This window comes from Mustela nigripes, chromosome 4 (genome assembly GCF_022355385.1).
Source record: "Mustela nigripes isolate SB6536 chromosome 4, MUSNIG.SB6536, whole genome shotgun sequence".
In the NCBI taxonomy this organism is placed as follows: Eukaryota; Metazoa; Chordata; class Mammalia; order Carnivora; family Mustelidae; genus Mustela; species Mustela nigripes.
Window position 1 is genome coordinate 45,242,549 of NC_081560.1, and position 13,917 is coordinate 45,256,465.

General features: G+C 55.4%; 1 protein-coding gene across 4 annotated transcripts in view; it reads right to left on the bottom strand.

Moving 5' to 3' along the window:
• Nucleotides 1–7,780, bottom strand: part of ADCYAP1R1 (ADCYAP receptor type I) — a 58,428-nt gene extending 50,648 nt beyond the window's left edge. For 3 of the 4 annotated variants that reach the window (XM_059396623.1, XM_059396621.1, XM_059396622.1), the window contains exon 1: nt 7,485–7,780. The gene's annotated coding sequence lies outside the window, so the exon portion shown is untranslated. The remainder of the gene's footprint in view (nt 1–7,484) is intronic. The other variant, XM_059396624.1, reaches the window with a different exon arrangement.
• Nucleotides 7,781–13,917: the final 6,137 nt, after the last annotated feature.

Below are 13,917 nucleotides of genomic sequence, written 5' to 3' on the forward strand. Positions count from 1 at the left end.
ATTTATCCCCAGGGGGCATCAGTGCCCTGCCAGGCATGGAATACACAAAGGTAGAGACCCCTTCAGGGGCCGACAGACAACTCCACGCACACACACACACACACACACACACACACGGCCCTTCGCGGAAGCACAGACGCACACGCAAAACACAGAATAAAGACACGTACAGATGCAATTAGACGGCAGTGCCGGGATTCACCTGCATTCGTCTGATCCCCGATCTATGTAGTAACACACACCCGAAGCGGCAAAGGCATTCAGACACACAGAGGAAATGAAATACGTCTGGACTCAGGCCCGGGCGCATACACACACACATACGCACATACCCACGCGAGCACGCACACGCTCACGCACTGGCACGGGGACGCCAGACTCGCGGGATGCCCCTGCCTGCTCCCAGCAGGCCCGCTGCTCTGATGAAAAACAAGCCAAAACAGAGGCCCCCGCCAGACCATCCCCCAGCTCTGCTTTGTCACTAGGCTGCCTGGGCCATGAGGGGAAGCAGCCCAGTGATGCAGGGTGGAGGGGCTGGGGTAGGCTCAGCTCAGGGTCTCATCTGGAGCTAGACCCAGGCTCCCCATGTCCACTGTTGCCCTCTTTTTTTTTTTAATTAAGATATAATTGACATATAACGTTATCTTAGTTCTAGGCACACAATGTAAGGATTTGGCATTTGTATATATTATCACCACAATAAGTTAACATCGTCCCCACACAGTAATGTGATTATCAACATAAGAACTCTTAAGATCTAGTCCCTTAGCCCACTTTTGCCTCTTGTCTGCTCTCCCCACCACTCCCCGGCCCACTGGACTCACCCGCAAGAGAGCGCTTGGGAGCTCTGGGGCCTTGATCTTTCCACACCCCCACGCTAGCTGAGGACCTCGGGGGTCACCTTCTCTAGCTTCTCCAAGACGATAGTCTCCTCAGCCCCTTCTGGCACTTCTGCCTGCCCTGCTGTCCATGCTCTGACACCTCCCGGCCCCATCTGAGCATTGGACAGCACTCAGAGTTTATGGCTGGAGGCCATCTGCCCTCGAACCTGCTCCCCTTGTGAACTACAGGCATGTGCCCTGAATGCATGCCCTGGGCCTGCCACCTGCAGCCCAGTCAGTGGCTCCTCCTCCCCCTTGTCCTGGCTGCCTTCCTCCTCAGCACTCCCCCAAAACGGCCAATGACCCTCGCACAGGACAAGGCTAGGCATGGCCACTGCAGCCTGTGGTTGGGCTCTCGCCTGCCCGGCCCTTTCAGCCCAGCCACGCAGCTGGCCCAGGACAACCTGGTCACCACTATTCTTAGGCTCACTGTTTTGGGTCCAGGCTCTGCTGGGGCAACTGGCTTTTATAACTGATCTGAGAACAATTAAACTCGACTCCCCGGCATTTACGGTGATGGGCATGGAGACCATTCTGCTGGAGTTTTAAGCCTTAGCCCTTCAGACAAGCCAGTTTTTCCTGTGCCTCAATTTGACTGTCTGTAAAATGGAAATAACAGGAACGCCTATGTCGCGGAAGTAAACTACAGAGCACACAGCACAGCCTGGTTCCCAGTAGGGCCGTGTGGGGATTCACTGTTATGATTCTTACTACTCTGTTCAGGTTTTTGTACCTCTTGCTGTCACCTCCATCCCCATAGCCCTGTATCCCTTTCAAAATGGCAGCAGCAGGACCGCTGCACCTTTATTTGCTCCGGACTAACATTTATTAGACACTCAGTATGTGTCAGGCACTCTTCCAAGCGACCAATTTGCATTAACTCCTTTCACCTGCCCAAAACCTTGAAGCAGTTACTAGCATTATCCTCATTCTATAGCTAAGGTAACTAAGGCACAGAGAGCCCAAGTAACTTCTCCAAGGTCACACAGCAAATATGTGGTAGAGCTGGGAAGGGAACCCAAGCAGGCTGGCTCCAAAGCTTATACACTCCATCCTTACACTCCCGCCATTCTCTGTCTCTCAAAAAAGGAAGATCAGCTCAGAACTCATTGTATGTTATTAGTGATCCTTCTCACACCTTTGGGGATTCGTCAGACCTTCTGGTACCCTCTGCCCATACTTCTACATCTGAAATATCTTCCTTGGAAAGAGTTCATTATAGACACACCATTTCAAACCAGAGACAGATTTTCAAGGCCATCTTCCATTATTACTACTGAGTTGCCTGTGGGGAGACTGAGGCCAGAGAGGGGAAGATAGATCCCAAGGTCACACAGCCCAGAGGACTGGAGCTCTGCCAGCAGGAAGGGATGTGTGACAGATACTTGGTCTAGAGGGGAGTCGGCTCCCCTGTTTACACTCAGGAGGCCCTCTTTGGGCCCCACCAGCCCAGTGACTGATGGTAGCAGGAACAGACAAGAGCAGCCGTGTCCTCCCGTGAGCCACTGCACCAAGCAGACAGGAAGACAGCATCATCAGTCAGCACACCGGAGCCAGCGGTGACTCACTGGGCTCCCAACGTTCCCCATGGAGTGGGAAGGGACTCTGACACCCTCCAGCCACTCCCCAGGCCCCACCACCTGCAGGACACTTTCTGCTGCACCCCAGCTAGGGATGGTCCCGCCCCTGGGATGGGGTGTCACCCCCTCTGGCGGCTGGTCGAGGGCCCTCAAGGGAAAGCTCTGATATCTTTCCACCATGTCCTTCCGGGCCAGCTTTTGCTGGACACCCCTGCAGTGAGAGGGTAGCACTCCACCTTCCCTTTCCCTTGGGCCACATAGCTCTAGGTGCTTCTTCTGCCCTCATGGGGCTGAGGCCAGCCAGGCTACCCCCTACTGAGCTCCTCAGGCTACCCAGCATCCCTCCCTGTCTTTAGGCAGTGCCAAGCCTAACATGAGACAGATGACCCATGAGAAATGGATCAGCAGCTTCCCTTGCTCACCATATACTCCTTTTTAATGCACCTAAGCAGGCTGGTCCCCCCACTTCCTCCTCTCCCTCCCAGGGCAGGAAACCAGGGAAGAAGACGAAAGATAAAACGTTACCCACCCACCCCACCCCCGCCAAGTTTACTCCTCAAAGGAAGGGAACTACACTTTTTTGGGGGGGGAGGGAGGAACAGGGAAACCTCCAGAACCTTTTTCCTCCTCAACAGGGTCAGAGCTGATGAAGGACAGAGCCTAATGCCTAGGTAAAGGGCATCCTGTCAGTAGCAGATTAATCATTAACACTGATGTGCCTCTGGGTGTTCAAACCTTCCCCTTCCAGAGCCTGGCCACTGGGGTGGGTGACAAAGCCCAGTACCTGGGCTTTGTCATGGAAGGATCCCTCATGATTCCACCCACAACCTCCACTGGGACATGTGGGAAACCGGGGCTCAGGGCACGGAAGGGCTGGGCTGGAACTCAAGAGTGGATGCTGGCAGCGTTACCCCATCGCCCCTGTGAGGGTCTGAGGTCCTGAGAAACCAGGAGGCTTTCCCAAGGTCATGCAACAGAGGCCTTCCAGCTGACTGGTCCAGGCAGCTCAGCTGATCTGGAAGGGGTGCAGGGAGTTCAATGCCAGGGAGAGACCCGCCCCCCTCCACCCCTCAAGAACGAGAGGCCATTTTCTGGATTCAGGGTAGAGGTGATGGTGGCTTGGGCAGGGGAAGGGCAGCTAGAATGGAAATAAGGGAACAGAATCTAAAAACACAGGGAGAATGGGAAAGGAAATTCTCCTTGGCCCACCTCGGGGAAAACGGCAGGAAGGAAATGTCAAAAGGGAACAGGAGAGGGAGGAAGAAAACAAAGGCAAGACCTGGATCACCACACAGCCTTAAATCACAACCTGGGAAATGTGGAGAAGCCTACAAAGCAGCTATGTATTTTTTTTTTTTCCTCAGCCAAGCCTCTGCGGTGCCCATTTGTCAGGGCAGGGTGGGGGTGAGGAGATATGGGGGGAGGCTGAGGACAGCGAAGGCAATGCATTGCCCTGGGATGAGAACATCCAGGTATTCCTCAAGGTCAAAGCCACCTCCTACCACCATCTCTAGGAAGCCCACCCTGTTCTGCATCTGCCTCCACTGATCTCGCCCTTGTCTGAGAGCCACCAGCCCCAGATAAGGCGACCCTCCCTCCTGCTGGGGCCGTTTTGGGTCCCATTCTGCTCACTGTGAGTTTCAAATCTTGCTGGAAACACAAGACATGTCCAGGGGTCCCTGCATCTCCCTCCTGGTGGAGGTGGGCACAAACCTGGACACAGAGGCTGAATGGGAAAGAGGACACAGGACCTATCTGGTGAGCTGAAGGGACATGATGTCATTTCATGTCCGTGAATGTTATCTTTCCAGGTGTCCATAGAGCAGATTTACCACACAGACACAGCGAAGGCCTGTCTGGGTGGGGTGCTGAGGCCAGGCAGGGAGCCTCTCCTGGCACTGACCCACTAAACAGATGGGCACTCCGAGCTCCAGGCAGAGTGCAGGGAAGCATCCAAGGCTCCCTAGGGCAGCTCAGGCTCCCAGGACCCAGGCCTCCCTCCCTTTAACTGTTAAACCACTTTTCTTCTCTAACCTTCCGTCCTACAGTTTGGCAAACACTTCGAGCAGGTCAGACCCAGCCTGTCACCTACTTCTGGCCAGCCAGGAGCTAAGAATCATTTTTACATTTTTAAATGGTCAGAAAAAAATTAAAATACTCATATTTCATGTCACATAAAAACTATATGAAATTCAAACGGCAGTGTCCCTAAGCAGTTTATCAGAACTAGGTGTGTTCACTTGTTTTTGTATCATCTATGGTTCTTTCCCACCAGGACAGCAGGACGGAGAAGCTGCCACAGGCAGAACGGCCCGCCAAGCCCAAGTATTTACTACCTAGTCCTTTACGGAGAAAGTATGTCAGCCCTCCATCGAATCTCATGCCACACACGCACTTTCTCCTTGAAAGTCCATGTGCCTCTAGACTTTCATTACAGGAGACTTCCGTAATCTCCCTTGGGCAAGTGTCTGAGTCCCCAGGTGTGCCCAGATCTAGGTGAGACAGTGTGTCCCAAGGTCCCTATGTCTTTCTGCTGTTGCATACCCCACCCCAGCTCTCTGGCAGGTGTCGTTGGAAACCTCCATGCCTTCTCGGCAGTGTGTCACTCCCTCTTTGTGTGTCACTGTGGGGGTGGCTGTCACCATGTGCCTCTGACAGCATCCAGGGCTCAGTACAAATGTCGCCGCTGAGGAGTTTCCAAACCTGTACGTTGCCACGCATCTGGACCACTAGGCCCAGCACGTTCAGTCTCCAGACTCAGATTCATCTGCTCAGGGGCAGCTAAGGTTTCCAGGGCCTTTGGCCCTAGCAGTGTAGAAAGCCCCCAGGCAGCCCTGTTTGGGATATCAGACCTCTGCTCACCACCTCCCGAGACAGGAAACCCACTGTCACTCCCAGTGTGGGCTCTATGCTGGGTGGCTCTCAGGGAGGCGAGGCCTTCCTGGCACTGAGCGGAGCTCCTGCTCTGTGCTTGGCACTCCTCGGTTCTGCCCTCTGGCAGACAGCACAAAGTGTCCTCCACTGAATCAGCGCCAGCCCTCGGTCAGTGAAGGCTTCGTCCCTGGGAGGCCAGAGGCCTGGGACACTCAGTCTGAGGCCACTTCCCCGGGAAGAAAGCCACTCTGTGGCCTGAGCTCTTGTTCTCCCTGGCCTCTTAGCTGCACATACTAATCTGTAAATACCCATTTTGTGTGTTTGGTTTGTCAACACGAGTTGAGAGAGTGTCCCAATGTAGGGGCATGGTAGGGAGAGGTGACCACATGAAAAAAAGGGGGGGGGGGTATTTCTCCAATCAACCCCCTGTCACCCTGAGCTTTACACCAAAGGGGACTTTCATGGAGGCTTGAGCCTGATTAGCCCTCAGTATGCAGGGAAGGGTCCTTGAGAGGCTCCCCACCGACACCTATCCTCATTGCACATAGGGCCAAACAGACCAGAGGGAGCCTGGCCCAGATACAGACCCACCAGTGAATCATCCACAGAGGAAGGGACGAGGTCCACATCCCTGGTAACCCCATACACCTGTTGATGGATTAGCTGGAAGATTTGGCCCCAGGCCCACCCTAGTGTGTTCTGTCTCTGAGCTGTTGTTCCAACCGCAGTTTGTATCCAGACAGGCCCCTCTGCTTGCCCTCCCCAAGGTCAGTGGGGAACAGGAGTCCCAGATTCAGTGGGGCATGGGGGGGTGGGCTCTGCCTAGCCCACCTGCAGCCAGCACCAAACTGAGATTGGGGCCTCCTGAGAAAATCTGGGTGCTGCTGCTCCCCACGCTCCCCCCCAAGCTCATAGTTTTCCACTCCCTTCATTAGTTCACATCCACTCAAAAGCCTCTAGCCCAACCTGATGCTTGTCTCTCTCTGCTGTCCCAAGGCAAGTGACCACCCAAAGACCCTGCGTATTGCCATCCTATTCTCCAGCCACCCTACACACAGGACTGTACACCAGAAAAGCTAAACGCTTTCTTTTTTTAAGGGTGGAGGGCATTGCTTTATGGGACACTGTAAGGCAGGGGTAAAGTCAGGGAGCCTGCAATAAAAGCATGGGAATGGTCTGGAGAAGTCGCAGGGGTCCACCACCCCTCCACCAGCAGCTTTCTAAGGGGACCTGAACTCCTTCCAGTGGTGAGGTTCCATTCCCCAGAAACGTGTGAAATGCAGTCAGCTTCTGCCCCGACTCCCTCCTGAGCGGCTAGCTCCATCCACTGGAGCCCTGGCCCCCTCTTCTGACCTGCTCAAAGCGCCAGCCAACGACCGGCCCAGGATGTGGCCCCCGCCTCCCGCAGCTGCAGCAGGAGCCTGTGCCTTTAAGGCGGCCGGCAGGGGTCTCGGACTGGCCCACTTTGGTCCTGCAGGCCGAAGCTTTTCTCCCACAGCTCCCCTTAGGCGTTTTCTTCGAGACCACCTAAGCCCAGGCATCAAGACCCCATCCCATATGCTCCGCGAGAAACCAAGAGAGGATGCTCTCTTGAACAATCCCGAACGTGTCACTAGAGACAGACATTCTAGGCTGGCCCCTACCCCCACCCACCCAGCACATCGCTTGCCCACCCCTGAGACCTCGCGAGGACCGCAGCACCCAGAGACCCTTCAGAATTGCCTTCCCGATCCGCGTAGGCGCGTCCGCCGGCCTTGGGAGTAGGGAGACAAGTCCCTCTGGCCGCAATGCCTTTCCTGCCCCTGGTCCTCCCTCTGGCATGGGGAGGGGCGAGAGATAGCTCCCTTGTGGCTGCAAGGATCGACTGCCCCAAGTCTAGCCCAGATATTGGGGGGTGGGGGAGGGAGCGTTGTCAGACTGTCGCGCAGGAAGGGAGCAGCAGCGGGAGGGGGCTTCATTTCGATTTCCGCAGGTTGGCCCGCGCTGGCCCCGGCCCCCTATCCGTCGGTGAAGGACGAGGCTCGCGGGGATCACCGGGCTGGAGGAAGGGGTCCGCTGTCCCCTGGGGGGGGCCGGGGGACGAGGGTTCTGGATCGGGAGGGGGAGCGGGGGGGGCGTGGATGTGCAGGGGCGGCTGGGCGGCCCTTACCTGCTCACAACCGGGCCTCGCCGCGGGGCTGCGGGGCGGCCCGGGGCATACTCCGCGGGGAGGGCGCACAGCGGAGAGTCCGCGCCCCGCGCCGCCAGAGGATGGGGAGCGTGTGCGCCGAGGAGCGCGCGCCGAGCCCGCCTCTCCGCGTCCGTGTGTCCGCGGGCGGCCGGAGTCCGCGGTCCCTGCGCGGCGGCGTGTGCGTGTGCGCACGCGGGGACCGCGCTCGCCTGGAGCCGCCACCACCGCCGCCGCCGCCGTCAGTCACCGCCCGGGCCCCCGAGCGCGGCGCCCCCCGCCTGCCCTCTCCCGCCCCGCACCGCGCGCGGCTCGGGCGGCTCTGCCTTGCGGGAGAGGCGCCGCCTCCTCCGCGAAGCCAGGCCTGGGGAGGGAGGGAGGGGACCGACCACCGCCTCCGCCGCGCACTTCGCAGAGTTAGGGGCGGGTGTAGACCAATGGGCGCCCGGGGGAGGGGTTAGGCCGGGGGTGTGCGGGGGAGCGGGACCCCGCCCGCCGCGTTCACCAGGCCTAGAGACAGACATCAGCCAGAGCTTTGGCTGAGACCCCTAGGCGGACGGTGCGGAGGCGACAACCCCCTCTGTCGCCCAGGCTTCCGCAGCTCAGAGTCCGGTCTTCCCTGGGGCACATTTCCCTCCTTCCCACCCTCCCCAAGATATCTAGAATAAGAAAGTTCTCTACCTTCTTTCTTCCACGTCCTCAGGAGTCCCTGTCTGAGACTGTGCTTCCTCCTCCAGGAAGTCTTCCTTACTTACGGGGCAAGTCCAGACTCTGGTTGGGTTACTCTTTGCCCCGATAGCCTGGGCCTGGGAAGGGCAGCCAGCTTTGGCCTGGCTGGATGAACTCAAGTATGACCCCCTGGAGAACATCTCTATGACTAGAAAGGGACAGAGGGCTTACAACAACTGAACAGTGACGCTGCTCTGGAGTCAGACTGCCTGTGCTCCAGTCCCTGCAGAGTCAGGGCTAGTTCTGAGAGCTTGGGTGAGTGCCTTGACTTCTCTGAACCTCAGCTTCTTCACTGGTACATGGGAACACGTACCCATCTTGACAGCAACATTAGGTAAGAATGGTACATAGACCCCATACCGGGTTTTCACTGATTTTATTTACTCATTAATGAATAAATTAATATTGCTACTGTTATTGTAGTCCTACTCCACCTCTTCGTAGTACAGGTGGATAAATGAGGCTTAATGAGGGGAACTGAACTGGTCAAGGTCATGTCGCCAGCCAATAGTGGAGCCAAAGCCTAACTGAAAACAGTTACCCACTCCCAAAGTACTTTACCCTGCCCACTCACAGGGTCCCAAACCCCTCCCCCACTCCTCCTCACCCCAGGCTCCTGCCTGCCCCTGCTATGGTCACACCCCACACCTGAGCAACCCAAGAGCTCTCTCCATACCCCTCATCCATAGTCCTGCAACCAGGCTGACCTTTCTCAGTAAGTTATTGTCCAGCCTCCCCTGGGCCAAGCCTTGGGTGTGGCCGCCTTGTTAAGGAAGCCTCAAAGAGAGAGGAGGAGGAAGAGATGAATGTTTCCTTGGGGATTCCAGTCCAATCGAGAAGAGGAATCCATAATGGATTGGAGACTTATAGGAAGTAGCTGAGGCCCCAGAAAGAGGCAAAGAGCTCCCAGACTCTCTTTCCTTCCAGTCCAGGAAAACTTCCTGGAAGAAGAGAATGCCAGTCCTTCTCTGTGTCAATAAAGAGTAAGACCTCCCTAGAGAGAAGAGGGCCAGGTGCTGTACCAGAGTTTGACAGACAGACAGACAGACAGGACCTCCCTTTCTGGACCTGGCTACCCTCCTGCCTAGTTCGTTGCCCCAGCCCCTGGGAGCCTCCCTTCTTTGCTGTGAAGATCAAATGAGATGCTGTGTATGAAGGTGCTCTGTAAACTGAAATGTCAGCAGAGGGAAGGAAAGGCTGCCTGGAGTCTCCGAGTCAGGAGAGAAGCAGGAAGTTCAGGATGCCGGGGACCTGGGAGTGTGGGGAAGGGAGGAAATCAAGAGTAACCTACAGCCGGCCAGCTCAGCCTGGAAAGGTCAATGGCCAGGGTCCCAGAAAAGGTCCCTTTGTCTCTGAGCTTCTTCATTCTGTTCCAGGTTTACTCCCTTTTCTCTACCTAGTGTTCTAGGTCCCACTCAAGGTTCTGTATCCCCTGTTGTCTCTTCTGTGTCCCCACATGTATGTCTTCTTGTGGACAGTGAGCACTTTTGTTAATTGGTCCTGGAGGAGGGACCTCTCCAGTTCTCTCCAAAGTGCTGTAGGGACCAGCCAGCCTTGCAGATGGATTCTAATCCCAGCCCTACTAAGGATCATCAGCCTGGGTGAGGCATGGAGGTGACCATCAGAGCTCAAATCCAGGAAGGTGGTTCCCTGTGAATGAAGTGCCTGAGGCCAGAGGGACAAGAGTCCTAGGATGAGGACACACAGGCAACTTTTCCATCAGACTGGGGACCACAGCCTGTGTCCCGGTGTTCACCTCAGTGGTCTTCTACCCGATGGGCAGCCTCCATGATGCTGGGGGCCCAGGCTGGGCTCTCACGGTCCTCACTCTTCTAAGCTTGTCGGGGCAGAGGCTCTGGTCTCTCCCAACAAACATGGTTCTCCTTGAGCAGCAGCTAGGCCAGTTGTTTCCCCAGATGACAACTCCCCAAGGACAGAGTCAGAGTCTCCCTGCTTCTTCTGAGGCAGCCAGCCCATTCTCACCCTACCTGCCAGGCTTTGGGAAGATTGGAGGCTGAGGACCCACCCTTGGGAATGGTCTCCTCCCAAAGGAGCCCTCGAGTTGCCTTGTCTCTCCTCCAGAGGGAGGCTGGGGGTCGTCCCACAGCCTTTTTCCTATCCTGAGGGGCTCACTGCCTTAGCTCTGTTCCACATGCCAGCCAGTCAGGCGGGCGGTAGCTGAAAAATATGGCTTTTAATTGAATTTTCTGAGACATGGCTGAGGGAGATGGATGCCAGGCTGCCCTACCCAGCATTCATCTCTCCTGAGCAGCAGTGCCCTCTATGACTCCTGATCCCCCAGCCCAGCCCAGCCCGCCCTTCTGCTGCTGCTCTGTCAAGGAGAACAGCACATTGGAGGACACGGTGGCATTTTCATTACAGGGAGCTGACATGTGCCAAACGCTCACCTTGCCTTGGGCCAGTGTTTCTCAGCTCTCCTGGTGCTCCTGAGTCCCTGGGGAGCATTAAAAATATACCCATGCCCCAGCTTCACCACCCGAAGTCGCTAGAGGGTTGGTATTTTAAAGCTCATTCTAACGTACAGCTAAGGTTCACAACCACTGTCACAGGCCCTCTGCTAAACACTTTACATACAAGCATCCCAAGGTGGCATGCTTGTGTGTCTGGCACTGGTTAACATGTGTCCTGCGATACTGTCCCTCGGCCTGGCAGGCAGCCCAGAAGTATATACGTGGTTTTGTTTTCTATATGCTCCAAGGCATGAAAAGGATGGGGAATAACTGCCTTACATTATTTAACCCAATTAGCTCATATTTGGGGAATGGGCCCTGAATGCCAGGCCCTAGAGTCCATGTTTCTTTTTATGGAGGAGAAAGTACTGATCCTGGGTCCGTCCTCATTCAGGCCAGTGGGAACCAAGAGACTAGATTACACAGGCTGGGGGAAAGCTTGATTCCGAAGGCCCTCTGATCACTCCTGCATCTGTGCAGGACCCAGACAGCCCCAGGGGCACCAGGGAATGCCTGCTGGAAGGCCTGGAAGCACAGCAGGGCAAAGCAGCAGGGAAGTTCTGGAATGTTTGGCCCCATGCAGTGTATGGAAGCCATGCCCATTGCCCCATAAAGGTCCCCTCTCCCACAGATACACAGGCTCTGGGGACACTGCAGGCATTAGGGCTCGGGCTCCCCTCAGATGGTAGCCGTTCCATGAGCAGACCCCGCAGGTCAGGTACACTCTGACCCCTGCCCTCCCATCTGAGGTCAGTATCTTCATCTGATGAGCCAGTGCCATCAGGCACCTTTTAAGTTACCCTGTGGACACTAGGTCCTTAGGACCCTGGGGGTTCTCTGAGAAACCAAAGCAATGAACGTTAAGGCTGCTTAGATCCATGGTTTTCACACCAGGCTCCAGGAGCTGTGGAAATCCTGCCTCACCGCAAGCCTGGAGTACAAGAGGAAAGGAGACCCATCTTCAGAGCTAAGCAGTCCAGAGTCCTCTCTGTCCTGTCCCCCACAGGGCATGGCAGGGGATAAGGATGAGCAAGGGGAGGACTGTCTGGAGTAGGGGGAGGTGGCACCAGGGAACCAGAGATTTGGAGCCCTGAATTCTAAGTGCCGATGTGAACAATTAGCAATCCATTTCACAGACAGAGCCAATGAGGTTCAGGGAGCAGAAATGACCGGCTTCAAGTGACAAGGCTAGCTAGTGGCAGAGTTGGGCCACAAACCGGCTCTCTGAAATTTCAATACTGGGCTCTCTCCGCTCAAGCATGATAACTCTTAGAAAGGGAAGTGGGAAATGTAGGTGTGTGGGAAGGCCAGTGGCCAAAGAAGTAATCTCTTGAAGCTCAGAGTAAAAGTGAGAGATGGAGCCTCCTTCCACCATGTTTACAAATACTCAAATGTATTTGTGCTCACATGAGCAGACTCCTGAATACACATACTTGTGACACATAAGTGTACTTTGCGCACATACACATGTGCATTTCCATCCAATCTCTGCCCGGAAGGGCAGTCACATAGGGTCCAAGCATGCACATGTGCACACGCACACGCACACACCAGGGACCCAGCCACAGACATGTGGTATCAAAGTACATTTTCTCTACCAAGGTAGACATGCTTTCTCTCCTGCAGAATTGCATGGAGGCAGTAGGCCTCTCTGCGGGGGGGATGGGGGTGGGGTGTAGCTTCTTTGCTGTCAGTGACATGTCTCACTCACCTCCAAAGCCCCCTCCCCTCGGAACTCAGCTGTTCAACCATGGGAGCCGAATACTCATCAGGGGACAGGATTGAAGGCAAATCAACTCCACCGCCGCTCTGTCTGCAGGGCTTTTCTTTCCTGATCCCTACCCCCATCCCCTCCTCCCTCTTTGGCACACTCTGAAGTTGGTGTGTAGTCCTCTTCTGCTGCAGAAAGGACCCCTCCTGGGCATCCTACAAATGGGCCATATTGTGTGTGTTCAAGAGCCCTGTGGTGCTTGCCCTGCCCTCTGATGGCTAGGGGCTTGGTCACTGCCCTCAGTCTGGCTCTGGCTCCTATGGGGACAGGCACCCGCTCCCCTCTGCCCACTCTCCCCGCCCCCTTGTAGATCCCACAGTCCAAGCCAGGTCCCACTTGCTCTGGCTGCCATTTCCTCAGAGCCAGCTTGGCTGCCTTGAAAATAACAGCGCACTAAACCCGCCCCAAGTCCTGGCTTTAACGCAGGCCCTAGGCGTGCATGGAGGTGTGGAAATTGCAGATAATTCGTGTGGGAGGCAGCAGCACGCATGAGGCTTGGATACAGCTGTTCCCAGAAAAGCAGCTCAGGATAATAGGGGCCTGTGACAGGCTGAGCCCTGACTCGGTGTTGTGCGAACGATGCTGATAATTATATTAAAAGTAGGGCAAATAGAATGTTCTTTGACGACCAACTTTGGGAGCAGGTTGGCAGCTGATGAAACAACCATTTGCCATGGCAGAGGAGAGCACTGTCTGCGAGGAACTGAGGCACTGGGGACCCCAGGCCCTGAGCAGTGTGGGGTGGGCAGGGAAGCTAGTGGCTGCCAGCAGGATGGGGCTGATCTGAGGCTTCACAGATATTCAAGGGCAGGGTTTGTGTATCAGTCTTCTATTGCTGTGTAACAAGTTACCACAGACTTAGAGGCTTCAAACAAATCACATTCATTATCTGTTTCCTCATGGGGCAGGAGCACAGGCAGGATCCCTGCTTAGGGTACCACAAGTCTGCAGAGTATCAGCCAGGCCTGGGCCGAGGCTGGGGGTCTTCTCCCAAAGCTGTAGGCAGTTTGTTCCTCATGGATGTGGGGCAGGGCCCTCAGCTTCTAGAAGGTTCCTACCATCCCCCCCCCCCAATGTGGTCCTCTCTACAATGTGGCACTTTGCTACTTCCAGACCAACAGAAGGGAGACTCTTTGTCTTTGACTTCTAGACCCTCTTGAAAAGGGCTCACATGATTAGCTCAGAGCCTCTCACAGTGATCTCCCTTCTGGCAAATTTAAAGTCAACATATTAGGGACTTTAACAACATCAGAAAAATCTTGCCCCTTTTACCACATAACTAGACTAACCAGGAAAGTAGAAGTCCATTTTATCTATAGGTCCTGCTCACACTCAAGAGGAGGAGCTTGTATGGGCTTGTATACCAGAAGCAGCAATCTTGGGGACCTCACAACTCTGTCTACCATAATCCTCATCACCTAGAGCCTGGAGTGTGAGGAACTGG